Below are 24,817 nucleotides of genomic sequence, written 5' to 3'. Positions count from 1 at the left end.
GGGTGAGTCAAACATCTAATAAGTGTCCAACGTAGTCTAAATAACTTGCCAAGAAATTCTCTGAAGGGATTCAGTCCGTACAAATTATTGTTTGGAACTAGGATGTTAGTCTTAGATCTTGACAGTCAGACTTCAGTGGTGAAGGAAAAAAGCTTTGATATCAAAGATCGTTTGGCTATTTTACAGGACTTAAACAAAACAAGAAAAGACCTGAGCAACATAAAGTTGAAACAGCAGCCAACAACCACTGAAGAACCACCACCTGTCCCAGCAAGACCTGTCTGGATTCCAAAAGTCGGGGATCTAGTCAGAGAAAAGATCGCGGTAAAGAAGGAATTTGGGCCTTCTTACAGAAAAGCAGTTCCTGTCTTGTCTATCAACGGGACAAGATCAGTTGTACTACCGCCGCTTGCTGGTAAAAAGGAGAACCGAGTTGTATCCATCGACTTGGTAAAACCACAATCATGTGGCCGATAACAAACAGTAGGCCAAGTGGACTCCCGATAAGTAGCAGAACACCAAGGTTTGCTACAAATACAGAGGTCCAAACTAAGAGGCTAATCACATTCGAAACGCCTACAGAAAAACAACAAGGACTATGCAACAATGCATTGGAACTCAGACCTCTAACAACCCAAATAAAAACATTTAGTAGAGACACACCGACCTACAATGAAGTAACAAACGAATATGCAAGAAACAGTAATCCTGAAGCAATTGGAACAATTGACAGAACTGCATCCGGCTACTTCATAAACTTCGATGATTCCTCTGAAGACCTAAGTGAATCAAAAACACACCCATCATCAAAAACCTTTAAAGATAAAGCTAAAGAACTTTTGAAACAACTGAAAGAAACATATCTGATTTCTCCATGGATTGAATTTTGGGTGGGCTTCGGTGCATTTATCCTCATACTTTGCCTCATCATGATACTAACTTTGGGACGCTTCATTGAGGGAAAATATGCTAAAATGGACACAGCAAGTCAGAAAAATCAACTTGATCCTCAAGCCACACACATCTTCACACGTCGAGAAAAGAGAACTTTCTTCAGTCAACTTCACAGTTAATCCTATACCAGGTGGGGTAGCATGGGACAATACTGACTACGAAATTTATGGTCCGGTTGAAATCCTGAAATATCCACACCAAATCAAGATCTCGTTAAGTGACTTTGTAAAACCAAGCTCATTTGCTGATGATTGGGACTTTGAAAACATAAATGATATGATGTCTGACTTAGTGATGTCTGCTAAATTTACCAAACATGATTATTTGCAGGGTTCGACTAATTATGATAGTATGTACTGTTACAACCACTATGGTAACCATTTTTTACATAAATCGGCACAACCTAGAAATGTTTTAAATTATAATCAATGGGAACATTGTGCAACCCCTCCAAAAGGAAGCTCAAGAACCTTTTACGACAAATATTCATACTTTTCAGGGTTCAACACAAGTAATGCTGAAACATTTTATTTCAAATTGTGAAATAAGACAGGGACAAAGATCATGCTAGCAAACACGAAATTGATATATTCAGACTCATTTTTTTAACAAATGAATACTTTTGGTTTTGATTATTGGGACAAAAATGTTGAAGTAAAAAGTGTTTGGGGTACAAAAGAATGGCAAGTACAAGGTATAGAATCATTGTTTCGAGCCTGCATGATCCCAGAACAAATTATATTTTTGAATGACACTGTTCAACAAACCACCTGTCTTGGCTTAGCCAAAATCAAAGACTTAAATAAACCGTCTATTCCAAAGCCAACAATGGACAGCAATAGCTCTACAGATGAAGAGATAGACGTAAACTATGTATTAAACCAAAACAATGGAAACAATGGTTGATCTGGCCCACAGATACTAATAACTGTCAAGATAGATTCCTGAACAAAACACAGGGGTTCACATTGACCAGGCCAGACCCTAGATATTCCCAAAGACAACACCCAGGGATAATAACCACCTACAGTGTGGGCAAATTATGCCTTCAATGGCTATAAACTTCCACACTGACAGAAATTAAGCAACACCTAACTTTACTTACTGATGGTGCTGACTTGCGTGATTTCATTATGGGACCGCGCAAACAGCGTCAGAAACGTTTCATTGCAGCCTCTGTATATGCAGCTTACAACGAGGCCTGGAAGGTGACTCAAATTGAGACAGCAGAAAGAATACGGGAAATTGACCGTATTAATTTGGAAAAATCACTTTCTGTAGTGGACAATGGGTTAATGACTCTGTCCTCCAGAATTTTTTCTTTGGACAGCATTGTGTCTTCAGCAATCGACATTTTATCGCAAGACTTACTGTTGTTACAACACGGTCAGTCTCAATTGCGTTCTATTGTACAGCTTGGCTGGACGTTACAAAATCTGCGTTCAGGCTATGTGCCTTGGCGTTTAATCAACACAACGTCACTATTCAATATCTTTAACCTTACTGATAAACAAATCAGTGTGGCACAAAAGGGTGCTGATTATACAATCCTGAGCATTGAGAAACTCGAGAGATTACCAGTGACAATGTCAGAACGACCTGTCAGTGAATGGATAATACATGGGATAATTAATATTCCAATATCAACCTTCAGGTTTCAATACTGCCAAAAATATATACAGGCTGGCATGTACGAAAAATTGGGAAAAGGGTACATTAAGACAACATGGAACTTGCCCTATTCACATGCATGTGTCAGTAATAAAGGACAGAAAGTGTTTCTTAGTGGCAATAATTGTGCGATGTCACTAAGCGGTACACTTCTGTGTAGTGGAATTAGTTTGCATGGAGCCTGTGAAGGGAACTCGAATAACCTTTCATGTCACCAGCTAGGCACACCTGCAACAGAGATAGAACCATTTTTTCAAAGACTCTATAATGGGAGTTACATTCTAATTGTGGACCGCAGATGCTGTAGTCTTATGCCCGGGACTCCTTATCTCATAACTACGAATGCGAAGGTCAAGTGCTGTGGACGCTTATTGTTCCCCAGCTCCTTTCCAGACAGGGAGGCAAGGGCATGGCCCAACTTGAAAATTACTACTATTCGAATAGACACTTTAAGCAGAATGAAAACAGTGCTTCTTCAGACGCCAACCAGGCTCACGTCATCAAAAGAAACGTATGATCTCCTAGTCGCAAGGACGACTGCAGAGATTCACTCATTGTTATCAACTAATTCCCCCATACATTTCGCAGAAATCCTGAATGAAATCTTAAATATTTCTGATACCAGTGGAGTCTCAAAAGTATTTAAGACAGTATTTTCGATGGCATTAACACCATTCAAAGCCATACTGGGTATTTTTCCAGACTTCGTCCATTCGATTTTTGGCGGACTTCCCCTCATTTTGAGACTAATTGCAGGAATTCTATTCTTAGTCCTTATATTTCGTTATGGCAAACCGTGTCACACACAAAACACCTGCGACAAGGGAAGAAACAATCCGAGCCATTGGATACCGGGACCGGATATCAAAAATCCTGGGACTAACCCGGCTTAGAGACCTGAACATGACTTGGTTTCTTTCATTTCGACCAATGTGGCATTGATGCGTTTTACCTGTATTAAGGTGCTTGCTGTGCGGAGAAGAATGCGTGTTGGGCACCTGTCTGACGCTACAATCGGATGCGCCTATGGATGCAGAAACATTGTTGGGTCCGATAAAGGCTCATGCTTTGTGCTGCCCTCAACGGCTGCCAATCCTGATGACGGCATTCGTGGAGACTTCACCGCTACGATTAAGGGGTGGTGAAGTTCAAGATGAAAGCAGCATCGATCAGGTACGACCTTCTGTCAGCAATACTAATCAAAACGTCAATGGAGACAATCATGCACATGAATGCATGGTTACATCCTTTTCCGAGTTAGTGGAACTCTCCCAGGAAGCTGTTGACAGCTTTTTCGACAGTCTAAATGATATGATGTTCTCACCAGAGCAGAAATAGAGACTTTTGAGCAAGCTAGCACACGGCGTTCCCAACACCCTGAATTTGGCCTTCAACTTTAATAACAAAATACCATGAACAATTTTCCCTCCAGTTCACGGACAGCAATTTTTTCAGCAGCCCCAAAATATTTTTACGATTTTTCGGGACACTTATCTTCTGCTTAAAGTAAGAACTATTCTTAGAGAACTAAAATTTCTACTTTTAGATACTTTATAGACATTAGCTGCCCGCTGGTATGTTCATAATTATTTTATTCTGTGATGGAATGGTCTCGAACTTTTTCTTCTGTCTTAAGAGCCATTTCATGTGTAATTCTCATATTCGATTAGTAATAATGTATACATATGCTTGATTACTTTGGCATTATTCTACAGCTTGAGTGCATATAATACATGTGACTATTTTTTCGTATATTAGATAAATTCGAAATGCATAATATGTATTTTGGGGTGGTAAGGTATACACAATATTCTACAGTATGTTTTACTATGCCTAGATTCGTAAATATGGCCATAGTTAGCGTGGAGTGGGTGTGATGTATTCCTATAGGTTCTGTATCGATCCCCCTATTCCTGACCCTGTTCTGGTTAACAAGTTAACTAGCAGCCATCCCATGATGCAGAAACCGTTATCTGATTAAGCCACACCACGGCACAGGAACGTGTTATCTGATTATGTCATAACGCTTGCCATCTAATTAGACAAGCGATATTCCTCCAGCCCCTGATAAGGCATACGGAGTTCTCAAAACAAATCAAACCTATGACAACCTGGGAAAAACCCTGCGGCCATTGTTTTGATTTCATCGAGAACTTCAGCAAAAGAATGTGCTAACGACCAAGTCGTATGACATCCTTATTGACATATCTATGTCCATCCTTACGTCAATCTCGGCACCTTACAGGTATAAATATTACCGGTATTGCCTTAAGCAAACACACGCGGTGCTGACGAGATCGGAGCAGCCAGACTTGCCGAAGCCCAGAGCAGAGCAGACCCCGCTGGCGCAGCCCCGCCTTCCTGACGCGCTGAGAACAAGACGCTGCTTTCTCCTGCCGAGAAATCCAGCTCCGGCGCTTCCGGGTAGCCCTCGCAGGCAGCCTGGAATATCGAGACCAGAGACGAGAGATACCATCCCTCATTCATCCTAAATTCCAGGTACAGAACTGAATAACCCCTCGCAGAGAATTCTTGAGTCAGTCACTTGGCAAAACAAACTTAACTTAAACTGCTACTTTCTATTCCCGCCCACGTATTAGGCTTAGGTCAGGTACACCGGGGTAGGCGTAGTTAGAAACACCAGTTGAGTACGATTAGTCAAATGTATATGTATATATATATTTTATCCATTTTAAACCTGCATATGGCTTAGAAACCATATAAATGTTTTTACAGTATTATTTTATACTTCTGCTTTTATTGTATGCACTTTACTTAACCATAAGTATTGCGATAATATCGATCCATTTCTCTTGTATGAGAAAAGAGACTGATCAATAAATACCATCTTTTATTGAACACGCCCGTCTCTTCCTTTTCTCTACAATCTGGTGAGACTAAGAATGCACGTACTGACTGAGTAAAATAAGTTGTCTTTTGTTTTCACACGACTCTGGAGATACACTCTTGATTAGGGGAGAGCAAAGTTGTCATGTTATATGGTTGTCAGAAACTAAATCCCTTCTTGTCTATCCAGGGAGGTTCAACTCCTCCTTGCCTATTCGAGAAAGTTTCTAGTGAACTCTGAGCTAGCTGGCAAACCCAAAACTTTAAGTCTAATATCGACAATAGAAGACCTAGTTAACGTCTGGTCTAGGCCTATACTATTGAAGGTATTATTCCAATGCGCAGAGCCTATTGGGATAATAGGAACTACACTAAACCATTTTATGGCTCTGTAAATATCTACTAATATTTCTCGTTGTGGCTGCGCCACTTTTGTGATGCACCACCACTCAAAATGTTAATAAATCTTGCCCTTTGTCTCTCTCCTTTGATATTATTTGGATCACGCAAATGTGCAGCACTATTAGATGTGATGTTTTCTGAAAAAACAGCACCTGAAATTTGGATTATGAAAATATTTTTACAACTTTAAGTTATTTGAACAAAGGGAAATATTCAACGCAGAAAAACATACGTTTTAAATAGTGCTGCCTTTGAAATTGTTTGACGTGAAATTTGTATCTCTCTGTAGGGTTCAGTTTCAAAAAGAAGGTTTGCACAAAAATGAGCGTCCTTTAAAAAATGCAGCTCTTCTTACATATGAACTCGGATAAGTCACATATATTTACGTTATTGTTTCAATGTATAAATATTTGTACTTAAATATTGGCTCCATCATAGCTTATTTTCCATAAAATAAAATTGCTGTTAACTCATAAACATTTTATCAAAATAAACACATATTTAATATCTATATTAGGCGTATTCAATACTGTTCTACAAAAATCTTGTGGCTAAAAAATCAACTACCAAAATATTGTGAAGTTAAGTATACACGGGTAAGCAGACGTTTACTATATTGAAATCTACAAATATCTACAGTAATGATATATATGTATAGGATCCACATGTTTTGGTTTGCTAATAACTTTGGCACTGTCTGATGAATCTTCACAAAATTTCCCAAATAACAATTTCTCCACCTCAGGTTCTTCCTGTAAAGTTTCAGGGTGATCTGGCTAATGAGGGCAGAGAAAAAAGGGGGGCCCAAAACGCCTGCACCTCATGCATTTTTCCATGGAAAACTGAGCAGCCATGCCGCAAAATGGCTGAACGGAATTTCACCAAATTTGGCAGAAAGCTAGATCTTGGCCAAGAAAGTGTGATTTTTGTGATTTCATGTAAATCTGTTTAGTAGTTTTAGACAAACTGAGGTTAAAACAATCCGCAGATCTGACAGATTTACAGATAAGATCTGATTGGCTGACACCACATCAACAAAGCCATTTTAGGACTCTTGGGCTCTGTCCCCTGTCCTGAAAAAAAATTGAAAAAACATATCGGGGCAATGTAGGGATAACCTGCCCCTGGGCCTGGCCCAAGTGGGACCCCACCTTGGGTAAAAAACTATTTTTTTAAAACATGTTTGAAAAAAATAAAATCATGGCCTGCTGCTCATTTTAAAAATAAGACCCCATGGGGTCGGAGTCAGATATTTCATGTGAACCGGGGAATGTGGTCTCCCTCCATGAGCCTTAGGAAGCCCCTGGGGACCCCTTCCCATGGGGTCGGTTTTAACTGAAGGGTAGTGGGGGTAGAGTCCACTCCCTGAGGTCCTGGGAACCCCATCATTTTGGGCAGATTGATTTGTTTATGCGAGGGGGCTGCTGTGTCTGCTGTGTTTGCTGGCCTGGAGAATGTGGGCGGGGAAATGTAAGCTTTAAACACTTCCCAGACAGGTAACACAATTTTGCTTCTGTCCAGGTGGAAGCACAGAAATATGCTGCTCCCACCCAGGCAGGAGCAAAGAAATGAAGCCTGCCCCATACGTACCTTAGATGGGTGCCGGCTTGGGGCTCCCGCTGCAAACTCCAACATTAGGATATGATGTTGGTGCTCCAGGTGGGCAGAGGGGCAGCCACTTTAAAAAAAAGAAAGAATAATAAAGGAATGGCAGGAGCTGCTCCACTGCTCCAGATATGTTTTAAATGATATTTATTCTTCTTCTTCCTGGTGCTGCTAGAAGGGGCAGAGGCACCACCAACCATTTCTTTAATGTTGGGGGGAGGGGTGCAGGGAGTGCAGCAGCCCCCCATAAACATATAAATACACACAGTAACTCTTGTGGGTCATTGACTCCATTACTGCATTTGAGCTTGCCATATTTTCTAATGCATTCTGAGCTGGAGCTGTATGCTTTTTAACTGGAGTGTGGAAACACCTTGTGGTTGGTTTGCTGGTTGAATTATGTATCCTAAAAATGTTAAAAAAGATTTAAAGGGATGTTGATTTTTTTAGTAAGACTTTATTAAAAATTTTTATGTAAAACAGTTTTATTAAACATTGCAATGTCTGAATTTATTAAATATACACTTGACCGGAAGTTATTGGTGATTTTTCCTACAAAAGACAATAGGTCTTCTTTATACACGTTGATGGGCTGATTCCTTTATATTGCCAATAGGCCCGCTTTTAATATTTTGGTGTTCTGATCTTTTGACAAAGTCAGTAGGTCTCCCTTACTTAAAATGACACCCTTTATATTGTGATATCACAAAATTATTATTATTAAGAACCTTGTATATATATATATATATATTAGGGGTGGGCGGAATTTGCGTAGTCGCCCTATGCAAAGCTCCGCGAAATGGTAAAAAAATCTCCGCGAGCAAGCAAAAGTTCCGCGAACAGGCGGAATTGCTTGTTCCGCCCGTTTGCAATGCTTTTTTCCTGTTTGCGACCAATGTTTGCATGCTCGGGGAGAAATATCTTGCGAACATGCATTTTGAAAGTGCTAACAAACAAAAAAATCCGTGAAGCTTGGAATTTTTGGCAATTTGGCGTTCTCCACGGAAAGGGAAATTACCCAAATTCCGCAAATTCTGTGAGCAGAACAGAATTTACAGCCCATGCCTAATATATATATATATATATATATATATATATATATATATATATATATATATATATATATATATATATATATATATATATATATATATAAATATATATATATATATTACCTACTGGCGGTCGCCAGTAGGTATATATAGTTAGGATTTTTTCTCTATGGGTTTTTTGAAAATTCTATGTCTAATAACTTTGGCGTTTGTGGACGGAATCGGCTGAAATTTTCAGGAAAATGGCACATTTTGTTTCTGAGCAGCCCTTGAAAATGTGGGGGGGGTTCGTCCAGTGGGGGCCGAGAAAAAAGGGGGGTCCCAAAACGTGTTTTTAACATTGAGTTTTCCATAGGGCGGTTGGCCTCACTTTTAGCCCGAACGGCTGAATGGATTTGCACGAAACTTGGCAAAATTGTAGGGACTGGTAGCCCGATGTGCCTTTTGTAGGTCTCAATATATGTGCTCCAGTGGATTTTGAGAAATTAACGTTTAAAAAAAGATATATATCTGTAACAGCGGACCGGTTAGCGCTCTGGTTCGCGGACTTTTCGCGCAACGGAGCTTTGTGAAGCGAAGCTGATTGGTTCTCCGGCGTCTGTCAACATTCCAAACAGTCCGTAGCGGCCGCCATCTTGTCTCTCGGTAGGATCGAGAGACAAGAGGAGGTCAAAACAAAGGGGGAAATAACTATAAGGGGGCATAGTAGATCCTCGCTGACCCCCTAGGTTTGATGTGGAGGTTTTAAAAGGGCCCCGCGGGGCAAAAAATAATAATAATAATAATAATCGAACGGCTGAATGGATTTGCACGAAACTTGGCAAAATTGTAGGGACTGGTAGCCCGATGTGCCTTTGCTAGGTGTCAATATATGTGCTTCAGTGGATTTTGAGAAATTAACGTTCAAAAAAAGATATATATCTGTAACAGCGCACCGCTTCGCGTACTTTTCGCGTTACGGAGCTTTGCGAAGCGAAGCTGATTGGCTCTCCGGTGTCTGTAAACATTCCAAACAGTACGTAGCGGCCGCCATCTTGTCTCTCGGTAGGATCGAGAGACAAGAGGAGGCCAAAGCGAAGGGGCAAATGACCATAAGGGGGCATAGTAGATCCTCGCTGACCCCCTAGGTTTGATGTGGAGGTTTTAAAAGGGCCCCGCGGGGCAAAAAAAAAAAATAATAATAATAATCGAACGGCTGATGACCATAAGGGGGCATAGTAGATCCTCGCTGACCCCCTAGGTTTGATGTGGAGGTTTTAAAAGGGCCCCGCGGGGCAAAAAAAAAAATAATAAATAATAATCGAACGGCTGAATGGATTTGCACGAAACTTGGTAAAATATTAGGGACTGGTAGCCCGATGTGCCTTTGCTATGTCTCAATATATGTGCTTCAGTGCATTTTGAGAAATTAACGTTCAAAAACAAGATATATATCTGTAACAGCGCTCCGCTTCGCGGAGATAAAATTATATCTGTATTACCTAGCTGTTGCTAACACCAGTTAGCGACGGCTAGTAGGAGATAGCGACCATCTTGGGTCCCACTTTGCATGTGAGTGATATTTATCACTAATGACATGCAAAGTGGGCATGCCAAGATGTTAGCGACTGGAAACAGTCGCTAACATCGCTATCTCCTATTATCAACTTTTGGAAATATTCGAGATAAGCGCGAATATCTCCAAAAAGTAACAGCTGCCCTGAGCAGTTCTTAGCCATGTTATCCAATGGGAGGTGGATAACATGGCTAAGAGCATTAGCTCGGTAATGCATGAATATCGCGGAGTTTTCAGCGATATTAATGCATTGCGCTCGTTTTTTATCGTATTTGCGATAAACCTTGATAATAGCAAGGTTTATCTGCGATAATTTCTGACGGTAAAAAAATCTTTGCAATGCATCGTTAGGGATAAATATCGCTTAACTTTGGTAATATGCCCCAACGTCTGTTAACGTTCGATTCGAAGGAAATCAGGAATTGTTGAAAAACATTGTGTGCGCCATCTTGTCTTTTTTCAAATGCCACACTTTTGTCGTGCACGGCAGCCATTTTAGATGCCTTGACCAGATCCACTCTGTGCACGCTGTCGATCCTTAGCATGGCTCCCCACCCTCGCAAGCATCTCCCCCAGGCAGTGGTCACCCCCGCTCTCTGTTTTATGCATGGGTAATAAACCTCCCCCCATCTGCGCTGTTCTTCCCTGAGAATCACACCCTGTGCCCGCCCGACACCTCCCTTTCGCCCTATTCACTACCGCACCCTCTGACACTCCTTTTCCTCTGTGTCCGATTGTCCAGGCCGGTCCTAGGCTATCAGCTAGCCCTGCAGATGTAGTTTATGGCCACAGCTGTAAAGAATCACCCGTCTTCAAAGGAGTTATAGTAGATCAAGGCCCACACTCGATGAGATCCGTCACAGCAGAAGCGTTGCTATTATCTGAAAACCATCCTGTATTGTGATTGGGGAGGGGACCGAGCGTGAAGCGGAAGATTCCAGGGATGACTCTTTGTACATCAAAGTTTTTACAATTATGTGTCACATTAAAAATATATAGCACTCCGACAAAGTAGTAAGATTATAAAACTTTAATAATTTATAAATATATACAAGAAAACAAAAATAGTAATAACATATAAACATTTTTAGAGAAAAACAACGAAGTAGCGGTCGGCTGTGCGAATAGTCCCAACGCAGCACAACGTCCAGATTTCCGGCGTGGGGCGTCGCGGGGGGTGGGTCATCAGTAGCAAACTGTTGTGCGAATAGTTCCAAGGCAGCAGAACGCGCCGAAATCTAGATGACACGAAAGTGATGTCTAGTAAGTTGCCACCCAGCAAATAACGGCGTGGGGCGTCGCGGGGGGTGGGTCATCAGTAGCAAACTGTTGTGCGAATAGTTCCAAGGCAGCAGAACGATGGCACCAAGGTGATGTCCAGTAAGTTGCCGCACTGGTTTTGGTATCCTACAATGCTGCTCCGAATAACGGCGTGGAGCGCCCCGGGGGAGGCGGCGTGAACGGGCCTCTCCAGGTGGAGTCTCATCTGTTTTAGTGGGGCGCCCCTTTACCGTTTCAGTTGCCATTCCGTCCGCTTTTGGTCCACTGTGTCAAAATCCGCCATTCAGCTGAGTTGCGCCCACTCTTGCGGTGCAGCGATAGGCGGCTGTCACAGGACTCTCAAAATGGCGGCAGGCTGTTTCCTTTTTGGGCCTGGTCCACTGAAATGGCCCTGGGACACCTTGGAAATCGGACGCTTGTCTGCTAGGTCTTGGACCCCATTCTCGAAAGCGTCCCCTCCGCCTTGAGAATTCATCAAAAGTTTTGGGGGCTCCGACTCCTGCAGGCTTCTGGTGGGGAGCGGCTGCCATGATTGCTCGCGGAATGACCACGACTGAGCTACGAGATGGTGGTGCTTTCATGCTGACGCCAGCTTCAGTCTGAAACATCCAGAAACAAGGTGGGGCTTTCATCGTTTGGGGGAAAAAAAAAGTTTTCATCCAATGAAAAGTGTTGTTTTTAGGTCATATGATCAAGCCTTCCATCATTAGGAAACCAAAAGTAAAATGAACCAATGAAAAGTTTTATAAACAAGTCACATGACCTGTTATGCGGCATAGGGTATAAAATGCGGAGAAAATACGTTGGCACGTGAGGCGGCGTCAGTAGCGGACCGATGTGCGAATAGGCCGAAGGCAATACAACGCGCCAAGATCCGGATGGCACCGAGGTGGTGTCATAGTTGAGAGTTCTGAGCAGCGGTTGTAACACTGTCTGAAGCTTATTTGCAGCTGCTGCAGCTTCACTACGCGCCAAGATCCGGATGGCACCGAGGTGGTGTGTAGGAAGTTGCCGCACTGGTGTGGCCATCCTACAATGCTGAAAGTCGGCGTGGGGCGCCCCGTTGGCCTGTGAGTTTGCGTCAGTAGCGGACCGATGTGCGAATAGGCCGAAGGCAGCACAACGCGCCAAGATCCGGATGGCACCGAGGTGGTGTCTAGTAAGTTGTCGCACTTCTGTGGCCATCCTACAATGTTGAAAGTCGGCGTGGGGCGCCCCGTTGGCCTGTGAGATGGTGTCAGTAGCGGACTGATGTGTGAATGGGGCCAAAGGCAGCGCAACAATATTTTCTACTATATTTCCGGTGTAGAAGACACCACAAGGCGCTGAGATGCCAAGATCCGGATGGCACCGAGGTGGTGTGTAGCAAGTTGCCGCACTGGTGTGGCCATCCTACAATGCTGAAAGTCGGCGTGGGGCGCCCCGTTGGCCTGTGAGATGGCGTCAGTAGCGGACCGATGTGCGAATAGGCCGAAGGCAGCACAACAATATTTTCTGACTGACACCACAAGGCGCTGAGATGCCAAGATCCGGATGGCACCGAGGTGATGTCTAAGTTGCGGACTGATGTGCGAATGGGGCCAAAGGCAGCGTAACAATATTTTTTGTATGGAAGATACCACTAGGCGTTGAGATGCCAAGATTCGGATGGCACTGAGGTGATGTCTAGCAAGTTGGTGTGGTCATCCTACAATGCTGAAACTCGGCGTGGGTCACCCCATTAGCCTGTGAGATGGCGTCAGTAGCGGACCGATGTGCGAATAGGCCGAAGGCAGCACAACGCGCCAAGATCCGGATGTCACCGTGGTGGTTTCATAGTTGAGAGGCACTTCATCTGCAGTGGGGCGCCGAGATCCGGATGGCACCGAGGTGATGTCTAGCAAGTTGCTGTACTGGTGTGGTCATCCTACAATGCTGAAACTCGGCGTGGGTCGCCCCATTAGCCTGTGAGATGGCGTCAGTAGCGGACCGATGTGCGAATAGGCCGAAGGCAGCACAACGCGCCAAGATCCGGATGTCACCGTGGTGGTTTCATAGTTGAGAGGCACTTCATCTGCAGTGGGGCGCCGAGATCCGGATGGCACCGAGGTGATGTCTAGCAAGTTGCTGTACTTGTGTGGTCATCCTACAATGCTGAAACTCGGCGTGGGTCGCCCCATTAGCCTGTGAGATAGCTGTTCTTTGGATTTGGGCCTGGTCCACCAAAATGGCCCTGGGACACCTTAGAACTCGGACGCTCGATTTTTTTTTCCTTTCCTGTACATGCAAAAAAAGGTAAATGCCCGGTACGTTACACGCTTCATCTGCCACGATGAACTCTCCAGAGGAACCGAAAAAAAATATAGTTGTGGTAACTATACCATGCATCGTCATATGGAGAGGTGGCACCAATTCATTATAGTGCTGCATAAAAGAGAGATTTGGAGGAGAACCCCTGACCTGCTAGTACATTCATCAAAGAAGTGGCACTGAGAGCTTCAGAGGCAAGGGAAACGGTCCCAAATATTTAGAAGAACTTTGGAAAGATTAAAATGACATGTTTAGATTGTGGCAAATTAATTTCATGTGGACAGATGAGTGTTACTCTAATAAATACAGCATATGAACATCATCATAGTCGATGGTTGGTAGAGACATTTTGACTATATCCTGGACCTGCCCGTCCTCGCCCAAAATGGCGCCAGAATAAATGGGACTCGTAACTCCTTGTTGTGTACTGGTTGCAGAACCTTGAAATCACGAGATACGTATGCAGTTTTGAAGCACATGGCGGGCGGGGACGAGAATTGATTGAATATTTCGACATCCCTATTGATATTAAGTTCTGATGTGTTATTGATTACTGTACTGTTGAAAGTTCGAATTAACGTCACCCATGGTACTTGCCCGCAAATGTATATCTAGATAATTTTATTGTAACTGGCCCTGTCGTATTTTAATTATAAAATGTACGTCCACCGATTCCGTAACTGTTAGACACCTTAGTTCTTGCAACCTAATGGCCCGCCCATTACGTTCCTCTACAGTGTAAATGTCTATTCATCATATACGATTACAGTTTGCTCCGTGGCCGGCCCACGTGGTTATAGGCTCGTATTTGTATAATGAAATTTTCACAATAAAGGTTTTTAAAAGAAAACATGGTAGTAGTATATACATTGGTAAAGTTTTTAATAATAGTCACTGTTTTAGAATCATTAAAAGGCAAGTGAAATAAAGCAGACCAATTACATGAAGGGTAAAAGGTATAATACGAAGGAACGCAGTAAAGATAAATGGTCAAGGGCTGTTGTGTTTTCTATTCCTGCAACATAAAGTGATCGATAAGAATCTCATATTCAGGCGTATCGGCGACTAAGACAGCAGGTCGACCCTCTTTTGCTCAACGGCTCCGTCATGGGACGAAGAAACGCTCTTTTTCTCGAAAAAAGAATATATTTTACTTGCAGGACAGTTGTAAAATTTCCGGGAAAGTACATTAGCCTGGAACATTATAACATATATTTAAGAAAAAATAATGTTCGGAAGTAATGAAAAGCGTAATTTTTAGGTCATATGACCAAGCCTTTCATCATTACAATAAGAAAAGTAAAATGAACCAATGAAAAGTTTTATTAACAAGTCACATGACTTGTTATGCTTACGTTACGCGCTGCGCGCCCCGGATGACTTCCGGATGCGCTAACGCGGCGCGTCATATGACGCATTACGCGACAACGCAGGTACAGAATATAGTCAAAATGTCTCCACCAACCAGCGGTCGGAACACAACCCCTTTCAGCAGGCTAAATAGTTCTGTTAAATGACAACAGAAGGGACAGGCAACAAGAACCATCAGTCAAAGAGGGGAGGGCTAGTTCTTCTCTACCGGGTTACATTGGGGCGCTACCGGAACTGATCGAATTGGTAGTCTACAGTGTTTCTGGATGTTTCAGACTGAAGCTGGGGTTAGCATGAGAGCAGCACCATTTCGTAGCTCCGTCGTGGTCATTCCGCAACCAATCATGGCAGCCGTTCTTTATCGTTATTTTGGGCGGGGTGGGTGGCGGAGCCGAGCTGTTTTGCAGCCATCATTGTGTGGAGTTCAGTTCATCTCACTAGTTTTGTATTTGTCATGAGGGGTTGTTCCTAATGTTTCTATTTTAGCGAGGTCAAAAAGAGATCCCATTAGTGGCCTACTGATTTTGCTCGATTCCTTTTCTTTTTTTTTACACGATTTTTCGTTATCTGCAAAGACTAAACAGAGTATTGCGACTCTGTGTTTGTTTGTAAATAGAGAATGAACCAAAGAGAACTAATTCTAAAACAGTAAATACTTGGATAACAATGAATCAAATGGAGAGAGAAGCAGGCACGACGGATTACAATGGGGGCAAAGACCTGCGTTAACTACCTTTCACTATCTGCAAAGAGAGAGTACTCCTAATAGAAATGAGGGGGGGGGGGCACCATTCAAAGCAGATCAGTGTGCATAAACACGAAAATGTTTTCACTTACCACGTACTTGACATTCGACAGCTTATGATATTTGCTATTAAAAAACCATTGAAATTCACTGAAAAAACCATAGGTTATAGACCATATATAGTTAGGAATTAGCATTTACAAAACCTTGAAAATTCACTGAAAAAACCATAGGTTATAGACCATATATAGTTAGGAATTAGCATTTAAAAAACCTTATTTTACTCACACAAAACCATTGAAATTCCATATATAGTTAGTTGCACTAACTATATATCGCGCACCTGCAATCCACTGCTGATGATGTCACATATTACATCATTCATGACATGGTCAGTGACATCACTGATGACATCACTGATGACATCTCAAATGACATCACTGATGACATCACTAATGACATCTCATTTGACATCATTCTTGTGCTAATACGATAAACCTCTTCAGACTCTAATATAATCTTAGATACACTCAGTGTATACAGACACTCACACACTTCCACTCATCCATGGAGTTACTCACACACCCAGTCAGTCATGCAAAGAAACAATCTCATCTCCATTTCTTCAACTATACAGTTAAACACACCTTACTTATTGAAACATATACTAACACATATTTACTCTCTTATACAATCCCTGATACAAGTTCACAATGATCGATACAACCACTCACTCATTCGGTGGCTCTCATGCACAGTTATTTATATATGCCAACTCTCACATGTACTGTGTTTTACATATGTACTTACTATGACATGTAGCATTGAGATATCCATTTACTCATCAATACACTCATGCACACAGTCAACTGCCCATGTAGCTGTTTCCACATGCACTCTTGAACTCATACACCTAGTGAATAAACTGTTCACACATCTATGCATAGAGTCACACACCTTTCAGCCACCCCCACACAAACTCAATCTCCCATAGAAATACTTGGGCAAGCAATTAATAACACATATAGCCTCTCGTATAGCTAATGATCAACACATGCAGCAGTTTACAGAACAACAGACATAATGATGCACAAATTAAGACAGTTTAGTCACTAACCCATGCATTCAGTGAGACACATTTAATCACTCACTCATACAGTCAGTCACGCACCTACTAAATCCTTCATCCAGACACTTATACATCCACTCATTCTTCAATATGTAAGATATATTTTAACTTTACAGATACATACAGTCACTGGATGTTGTCATCAGTGATGTCATCAGTGATGTCATTTGAGATGTCATCAGTGATGTCATCAGTGATGTCACTGACCATGTCATGAATGATGTAATATGTGACATCATCAGCAGTGGATTGCAGGTGCGCGATATATAGTTAGTGCAACTAACTATATATGGAATTTCAATGGTTTTGTGTGAGTAAAATAAGGTTTTTTAAATGCTAATTCCTAACTATATATGGTCTATAACCTATGGTTTTTTCAGTGAATTTTCAAGGTTTTGTAAATGCTAATTCCTAACTATATATGGTCTATAACCTATGGTTTTTTCAGTGAATATATATATATATATATATATATATATTAACTGAAAAAACCATAGGTTATAGACCATATATAGTTAGGAATTAGCATTTACAAAACATTGAAAATTCACTGAAAAAAACATAGGTTATAGACCATATATAGTTAGGAATTAGCATTTATAAAACCTTATTTTACTCACACAAAACCATTGAAATTCGCATATATAGTTAGTTGCACTAACTATATATTTCGCGCACCCGCAATCCACTGCTGATGATGTCACATATTACATCATTCATGACATGGTCAGTGACATCACTGATGACATCACTGATGACATCTCAAATGACATCACTGATGAAATCACTGAGGACATCTCATTTGACATGACTGATCACATCACTGATGACATCATTCATGTGATAATACGATGAACTTCTTCAGACTCTAATATAACCTTATATACACTCAGTGTAAACAGACACTCACAGACTGTCACTCATCCATGGAGTTACTCACACACCTAGTCAGTCATGCAAAGAATCAATCACACCTCCTTTTCCTCAACTATACAGTTATACACACAACACCTTACTTATTCAAACATATACTAATACATACTTAATCTCTTATACAATCACTGATACAAGTACACAATGATCCATACAGCCACTCGCACATTCACTGGCTCTCATGTATAGTCATTTATATATGCCAACTCTCACATGCACTGTGTTTTACATATGTACTTACTTGGACATGTAGCACTGAGATATCCATTCACTCAACAACACACCCATGCACACAGTCAACCGCCCATATAGCTGTTTCCACATGCACTCTTGAACTCATACACCTAGTGAATCAACTGCTCACACATCTATGCACAGAGTCACACACCTCCCAGCCACCCATACACACACTCAGTCTCCCATTCAAATACTTGGGCAACCAATCAATAACCCATATAGGTACTCATATAGCTACTGATCAACACATGCAGCAGCTTACACAACAACAGACATACTGGTGCACACATTCAGATAGTTTAGTCACCAACCCATGCATTTAGTAAGACACATTTAATCACTCACTCATACAGTCAGTCACGCACCAACTAAATCCTTCATCCAGACACTTCTACATCCACTCATTCTTCAATATGTAAGACATATTTAAACTTTACAGAAACATAAAATCACTGGATGTTGTTATCAGTGATGTCATCAGTGATGTCATTTGAGATGTCATCAGTGATGTCACTGACCATGTCATGAATGATGTAATATGTGACATCATCAGCAGTGGATTGCGGGTGCGCGAAATATATAGTTAGTGCAACTAACTATATATGCGAATTTCAATGGTTTTGTGTGAGTAAAATAAGGTTTTATAAATGCTAATTCCTAACTATATATGGTCTATAACCTATGTTTTTTTCAGTGAATTTCAATGGTGTTTTAATAGCAAATATTAAAAGCTGGTAAATGTATTCTTCTTTTAAAGGAAAAATATATTTTATGTGTATTTAATATAATTTTTTTATGTATATATATATATATATATATTTTTTTTAGTTTCACTACCGGTCCGCGCACCGGGTAGCTTCTCGTTAGCTCATTTTTATGCCGCGACCCGGTCCGCGTACCGGGAAACGTACCGTTTGCACAACTGCCGCGTTCGAGAACAACATCGTGACGCGTCGCGTAAACGCGACGTATCGTGTTGTGGCGTAATGCGTCTTATGACGCGCCGCGTTCGCGCACTCGGAAGTGCTCCGGTGCGCGAACGAGGCGCGAAGCGCAGCAGACCGTAAGCGCTCCGGGCGCGGAGCGGGACGCGTAACGTAAGCGTAACAGGTCATGTGACCTGTAAATAACACTTTTCATTGGTTTAGAACTTTTTTTTCCCCAAATGATGAAAACCCCTCCTTCTTTCCTCACTCTGACTTTCATCTTTGTGAGAGGAAGACCTTAGTTATGGCATCTGTAGTAGCTGCAGCTGGTGGACCCCCACCACAACCACCTAGGAAAGAAGGACCACCTCCACAGTTCCTTCCCAACCCAGAGGAAGACGAAGAAGAAGAGGAAGAAGACGTAGAGCCGAGGCAGTTCTTACGTGAAGAGCCCCGGAAATCCCACCACAAAGACAGTTTTATTTGGCAATTTTATTCATACCCTCAAGGCCAAAAAAAGGTCAATGCCCGACATGTGACATGCCTCATTTGTAAAGATGTTTTGTCTAGAGGTACAGACAAAAAGTATAGTTACGGTAACTATACTATGCACCGCCATATGCAGAGGTGGCATCCACTTAATTACAGTGTTGCAGAGATGCGTCACCTCCAAGAAAACCTACGAACTCCTGTGGCCAGTACATCGGCACAAGTAACTCTATCGGGACCAGAGGCGAGGGAGATGGTCCCAAACATCCAACAGAATTGTGTGCACATGAAGATAGTGTGCCTTTATTGTGGTGACCTACTTTCATGTGCAAATATGAGTATCAATTTGATAAACAGAGCATTTGAAAACCACAAGTGCTCAAAACGCCCCAAGAAATAAAACATTTTTTCTGCTCCTGTTGAGCCCTTTCTAATGCCTGTTTTTCGTTGTTCCCCCCCAAAAAAAACAAAAACAACATAAAATTGTTAAAAAAATACAAAAAAATAAAAAATGTTCAGAAAAATTAAAAAAAATATAAAACAACAAAAACATTAAAAAAAGTTCTTTTCAGAACTACCTCCCATTTAAAAAAAATTACGAACATTTTTAGCACTCTTGACTTCATTTTTCTCATGGGTGCGCTTCCCGGTACGCGCACCGGTGAGCGCCCCGTTAGTGCAACACAAAAAAAAAGGAAAAAAAAACAAGAGAAGGAGAGCATAAGAGAAAGAAAAAGAGCGAGTAATGTTAAGAGACAGACAGCAAGAGAGAGCAACACAGATGTACTGTGTAATACATAGTAAAACAGTGTAAAAGATATAACAAAGTGTAAGAGAGAAAATGAAAAAAATATAAGGCTGTGAAACAAAGAAAGAGAGAAGAAGAATACTAAAGCAGAGGCACTTGAAGAATGTGAGTGGCTGTAAAGACTAAAAGGAAAGAGAAAAAATGATGTACAAATAAAAGGTAATAACGGAACCAGATTTAAATAACACTGGTAAGGGAGAGAGAGAAAAAAGTAATGTGCATAACTAAAGAGGGATGAAATAAGATGGATAACATCGAATAAAGTTGAAACATGTGGATTGACAGAGAGAAAAAACTAAAAGAAGAAAAGAAGAAGTAACAGAAAGGGAATAATTGAAGCAGCAAAGAAATGTAAATAACGTAGTGTGCTTGAACTTCAGGGAGAAAGCACAATGAACAAGTAGTGAAAGAGTGAAGAGACAGAGACAATTACAGTAAGATAGACGGACTCAGTGAATGGGAATGAGGAACTGTGAGAACAGAGGGACTGAGAAAAGGAGTGGAAGGAGTGCAGTAAGTAAATCACCCACACAACACAACAGCTACCCTACCTCAAAGCACTCTAAAATATTATTTTACTGTTTCTCTTGGTTTTCCCCTTGTTACGCTCCCCGGTGCGCTACCCATAGTAAAAGTAAAGAGGGGTGATGGAGGGAGAAATATTGAATTAGGATAACACATGGTGAGTGACAAAGAGAGAGGACAAAGAAAGTAAAGGAAACAGTACCTGAATGGGCTTGAGTACAACAGCAAAAAAAGATAAGTAATGCAGTGTGTGTGACTTACAGGGAGTTAGTGGGTGTAGATCAAAGTGTGGGTGTGTAAGGTGTGTCTGTGGGTGTGGTTGTGTGGAGTGTTTTGGTGTGGGTAGAAATGATGTGTGTGTAAAATATGTCTAAGAAGTGTATGAGTGTGGGGTGTATATGTGTTCGATGTATGTGTGTGTATGGAATATGTGTGTGTTTTTGAGGAGTGTGTGTGGGAGTTTTTATTGTGTGTATGAGGTGTATGTGTGGTATGTGTGTGGGGTGTATGTTACAGGTGTGTGTATGTGTTGGGAGGGGGATGAGGTTTATGTGTAGGAGTAAGGTAAATAATAAAGAAAAAGAGAATGAGTAAAGAAGCAAAGGAAGGGAACAGAGGGTAAATGAAGTAAAGAATAGGGATCAAAAGAAGTTGAATATGAGAGGGTAAATAATGAAAGGGGAGTAAACATGGAGAATAAGAATAAGTGAGAGAAGCAGAGTAAAAACACAGGAGTGAGGTAGATTGAGAAAATGTTAGTGATCTTAAAGCAAAGGGTGATAACAAACTACATTTTTTTAGTCATACTTACCATATAATAAATGTAACTATAATTTTGTTTACTACAGTTGGTTTCTGTGAAAGAGAGAAAAAAAAATAAGTTATAATTAGTAAAATATGTATTTTAAATTAAAAGATACAAATGAAGAGCTAAAACATCATAACACTCTATTTAGAAATAAAGTTATAGTGAAGAACACAGAAAGGGAAATAAACTAAGGTAGAAGGACAAAAAGAAGGAAAAAGAAATAGAAGGAGAGCAAATTACAAAGAGTAAGGCATATAGATTCACTGACAAAAAGAGAGAGAAGAACAGAGAAATGAACTGAAGGTAAGAAAGATACTAAAACAATGTGAGTTAGCAAAACTAAATCAGGAAACAGAAGTATAAAGATAATGACTGAGACAGAAAACAGTCTAATTAAGGATGCATTTAGAAGAATGAGGAATACAAGATAACTGAGAGTAAGTGAAGAACAGTCATAGAGTGAAAGGATGAAGGGAGACAGAATAATATACAACAATTGAATGAAATGGACTGAGGAAGTTATAAGGTAGACACACTAAGAGAAAAACGGAGTGAGGTGGAGTACAATGAGTGAGAAAAGAAAAAAAGTAAGTAAGCAAAAAAAAGGAAAGAGAGGAAAACACGACTAAAACAGTGCTACTGAGAGAAAATAATTTGGTGATGAAAGTAAAGAGAAGGACATTGAAAGAAAGGAAATGATGGATAGTAACGGAACCAGAGTAAAAGAAATGGGATGAAGAACGACGGAAGAGGAGCAGTGAAGTTGTTGTAAAACAAGTGATAGAAGGAAGATAAACACAAGTGAAAATAACACAAGTAGAGTGAGGCACTGAGCACAGAGAAGTAGTGAACGAAAAATAGAGAGAAGAGGTCAAAAGTAAGGAGCAAACAAAGATAAGCGAGGGAGAGTGGATGTCAGAGAATGGGAATACAATTTAATTTACACAATCCAAAGTATAGAATAACTTCTACAACATGTTACATAGTTTATTTTTGCTGTTCTCACAATATATTGAATTTCACTTAAAGCAGTGAGTTCAAATTACTCATCATATGACAGCGGGAAAAACAGAAACACAATGTAAAAGATTGTGTTTTAAAAAAAACCTTACATACTGACAAATGACAAATGTACGCTAATCTTTGATTGACTTACTTTTCCTTGAGGCCAAATAGTATATCATGGAGGTCCTTTTCTCGTTACATAGTATGTTGCTGTTCACTTAGAAATCCATTTCATCGACTTTCTACAAGAAAAGCTCCAAGAACATCTGAAATATTTTCAAAATTTTAATATACTCCTTTTTTTTAGTCATGACTCTTTACTCATTCTTGCACCTTTCCATTTGGCCAAATAGTGTCAGATGTATGAGTATATATGAGTACTCCTCCCGTCTTCATAGGCCAATTACCTTTACCTAAATTTTGGCTGTAAAAACACTAGATATGAATTTATAAAGCCAAAAGGCAAACGTTGTTTGAAAGTCAAATGATTGTCGTTACATTGTGTCCAACCTTTAGAAGTTTTTAAATAGCATGTGTAATGCCCTGATGTTGTAGAAGGACCGTCATGAAAAATAATAGCTACAGTTGCAAAGGTTCTTCCTGAAATCGATAACTGAGAAGCCACAACATTTTTAATAGAAGTTGTCAATTTAGTTCCATCAGGTCTACATCGTTGGAACATTAAAATAACATAGTGACCATAATTTTGTAGAAATAATGTGGACAGAATTGCAGACTTACATTGGGTACACACCATATTGTGATCCGCTGCTTTAACTAGATTATTGAAAGACACTGATTTGCAGTCTGGTAAAGTTAAATATATAAATCTTTCAGAGTCTATTCTAGTAGTACTTGATGAAGCACAGTTATCACAGTCATGTTGTCATTGATAAGAAAGGCTAAATAGATTTTTTATATCTACTCCTTCATCTTATAATACATCAAACATATACATTAAAAATTCCTGACAATCCTGCTGAATATTCTGTGAAAATTGATTTTGACCTGAACATATATCTAGAAGATTTCTAATTTCTGAAACACTTTCCATTTTAGCTCTATCACTACTACATTTGTCTAACACAGAATTCAATAAACAGCACAATGTTTGTTCCCGATTTTCAACAATCTGTCTTTGTAAATTTTGAAGAAAAAAAACAACATTAACTACTACATTAGCATAGCAGTTGACACCCGAACTGTTTTCAAACTGAAATCCAACAACATCTTCAACAGAATCCTTTTTGTTTCTCTTTACAATTACACTTTTATCTACTTTATGCCTTTTTGCTGATACCTCACTGCAATTACTCTCATTTCTTCTTTTTTGGCCTACCACACATTTTTCAATCCGAGGATATTGAGGCAAATGGGGAGCATACTCTCTTCTTAACCTATTGTATTCTTTTACACAATCTAAATCTGCACAAATCTTTGTTTCATCACACTCAATCAAGTACAATCCTGATAAAGTTCTGACTCGTGATAATGCCACATATGCCATACCCTCTTTAAACACAGAACTTCCAATGTTCACCAAAGCGCTATCTACACTTAAACCTTGAGACTTATGAATTGTCACCGCATATACCAAGCAAATAGGAAACTGTTTTCGGCGAACATATAAGTCTTTCACGAGCAAAAATCTAGCTGAACAACGACAAATTTGTTCTATTTCATCAATGTCATCAAATTTAATTTTTAAAATTTCAATTCCATCTCTATTTTTGTAATTCACAAAACTAACAACATAACCCATTGCTCCATTTACCAGACCTCTTTCAACATTTAAATTCCTTCTTAAAATGACACGACAATTCAAACACACATTCAGAGTCTTTTCAAAACCAGCAGTTTTAGATATAGTCTTCTCTAATGAATCCAATTTTCATTTCAAATTTTCAGACAAAATAATTGTTGCTCCTATATGCTCTATTTTATCAATAGCTTCCAGTTTCACTTTCTCTTCATTTTCTAACTGTAACATTTTGTTGTTGAACATGGAACATTCTTTCAGAGTTGGCAACAAACATATGCCAGATTTCTTCTCGTTAATTTTCTTAAATATGTTCTCTGGAAGAATGTTTTCATTTGGGTACAAATTTGAAATTAATCGTGCATGTAAAGCTTCTTTCCCTTGCTGACTTACTTTTCCGATCCTTACATCTTGTAGAATATTTTT

Source organism: Lissotriton helveticus, chromosome 2_1 (genome assembly GCF_964261635.1).
Source record: "Lissotriton helveticus chromosome 2_1, aLisHel1.1, whole genome shotgun sequence".
Classification (NCBI taxonomy): Eukaryota; Metazoa; Chordata; class Amphibia; order Caudata; family Salamandridae; genus Lissotriton; species Lissotriton helveticus.
Note: the sequence above shows the minus strand (reverse complement) of the source record.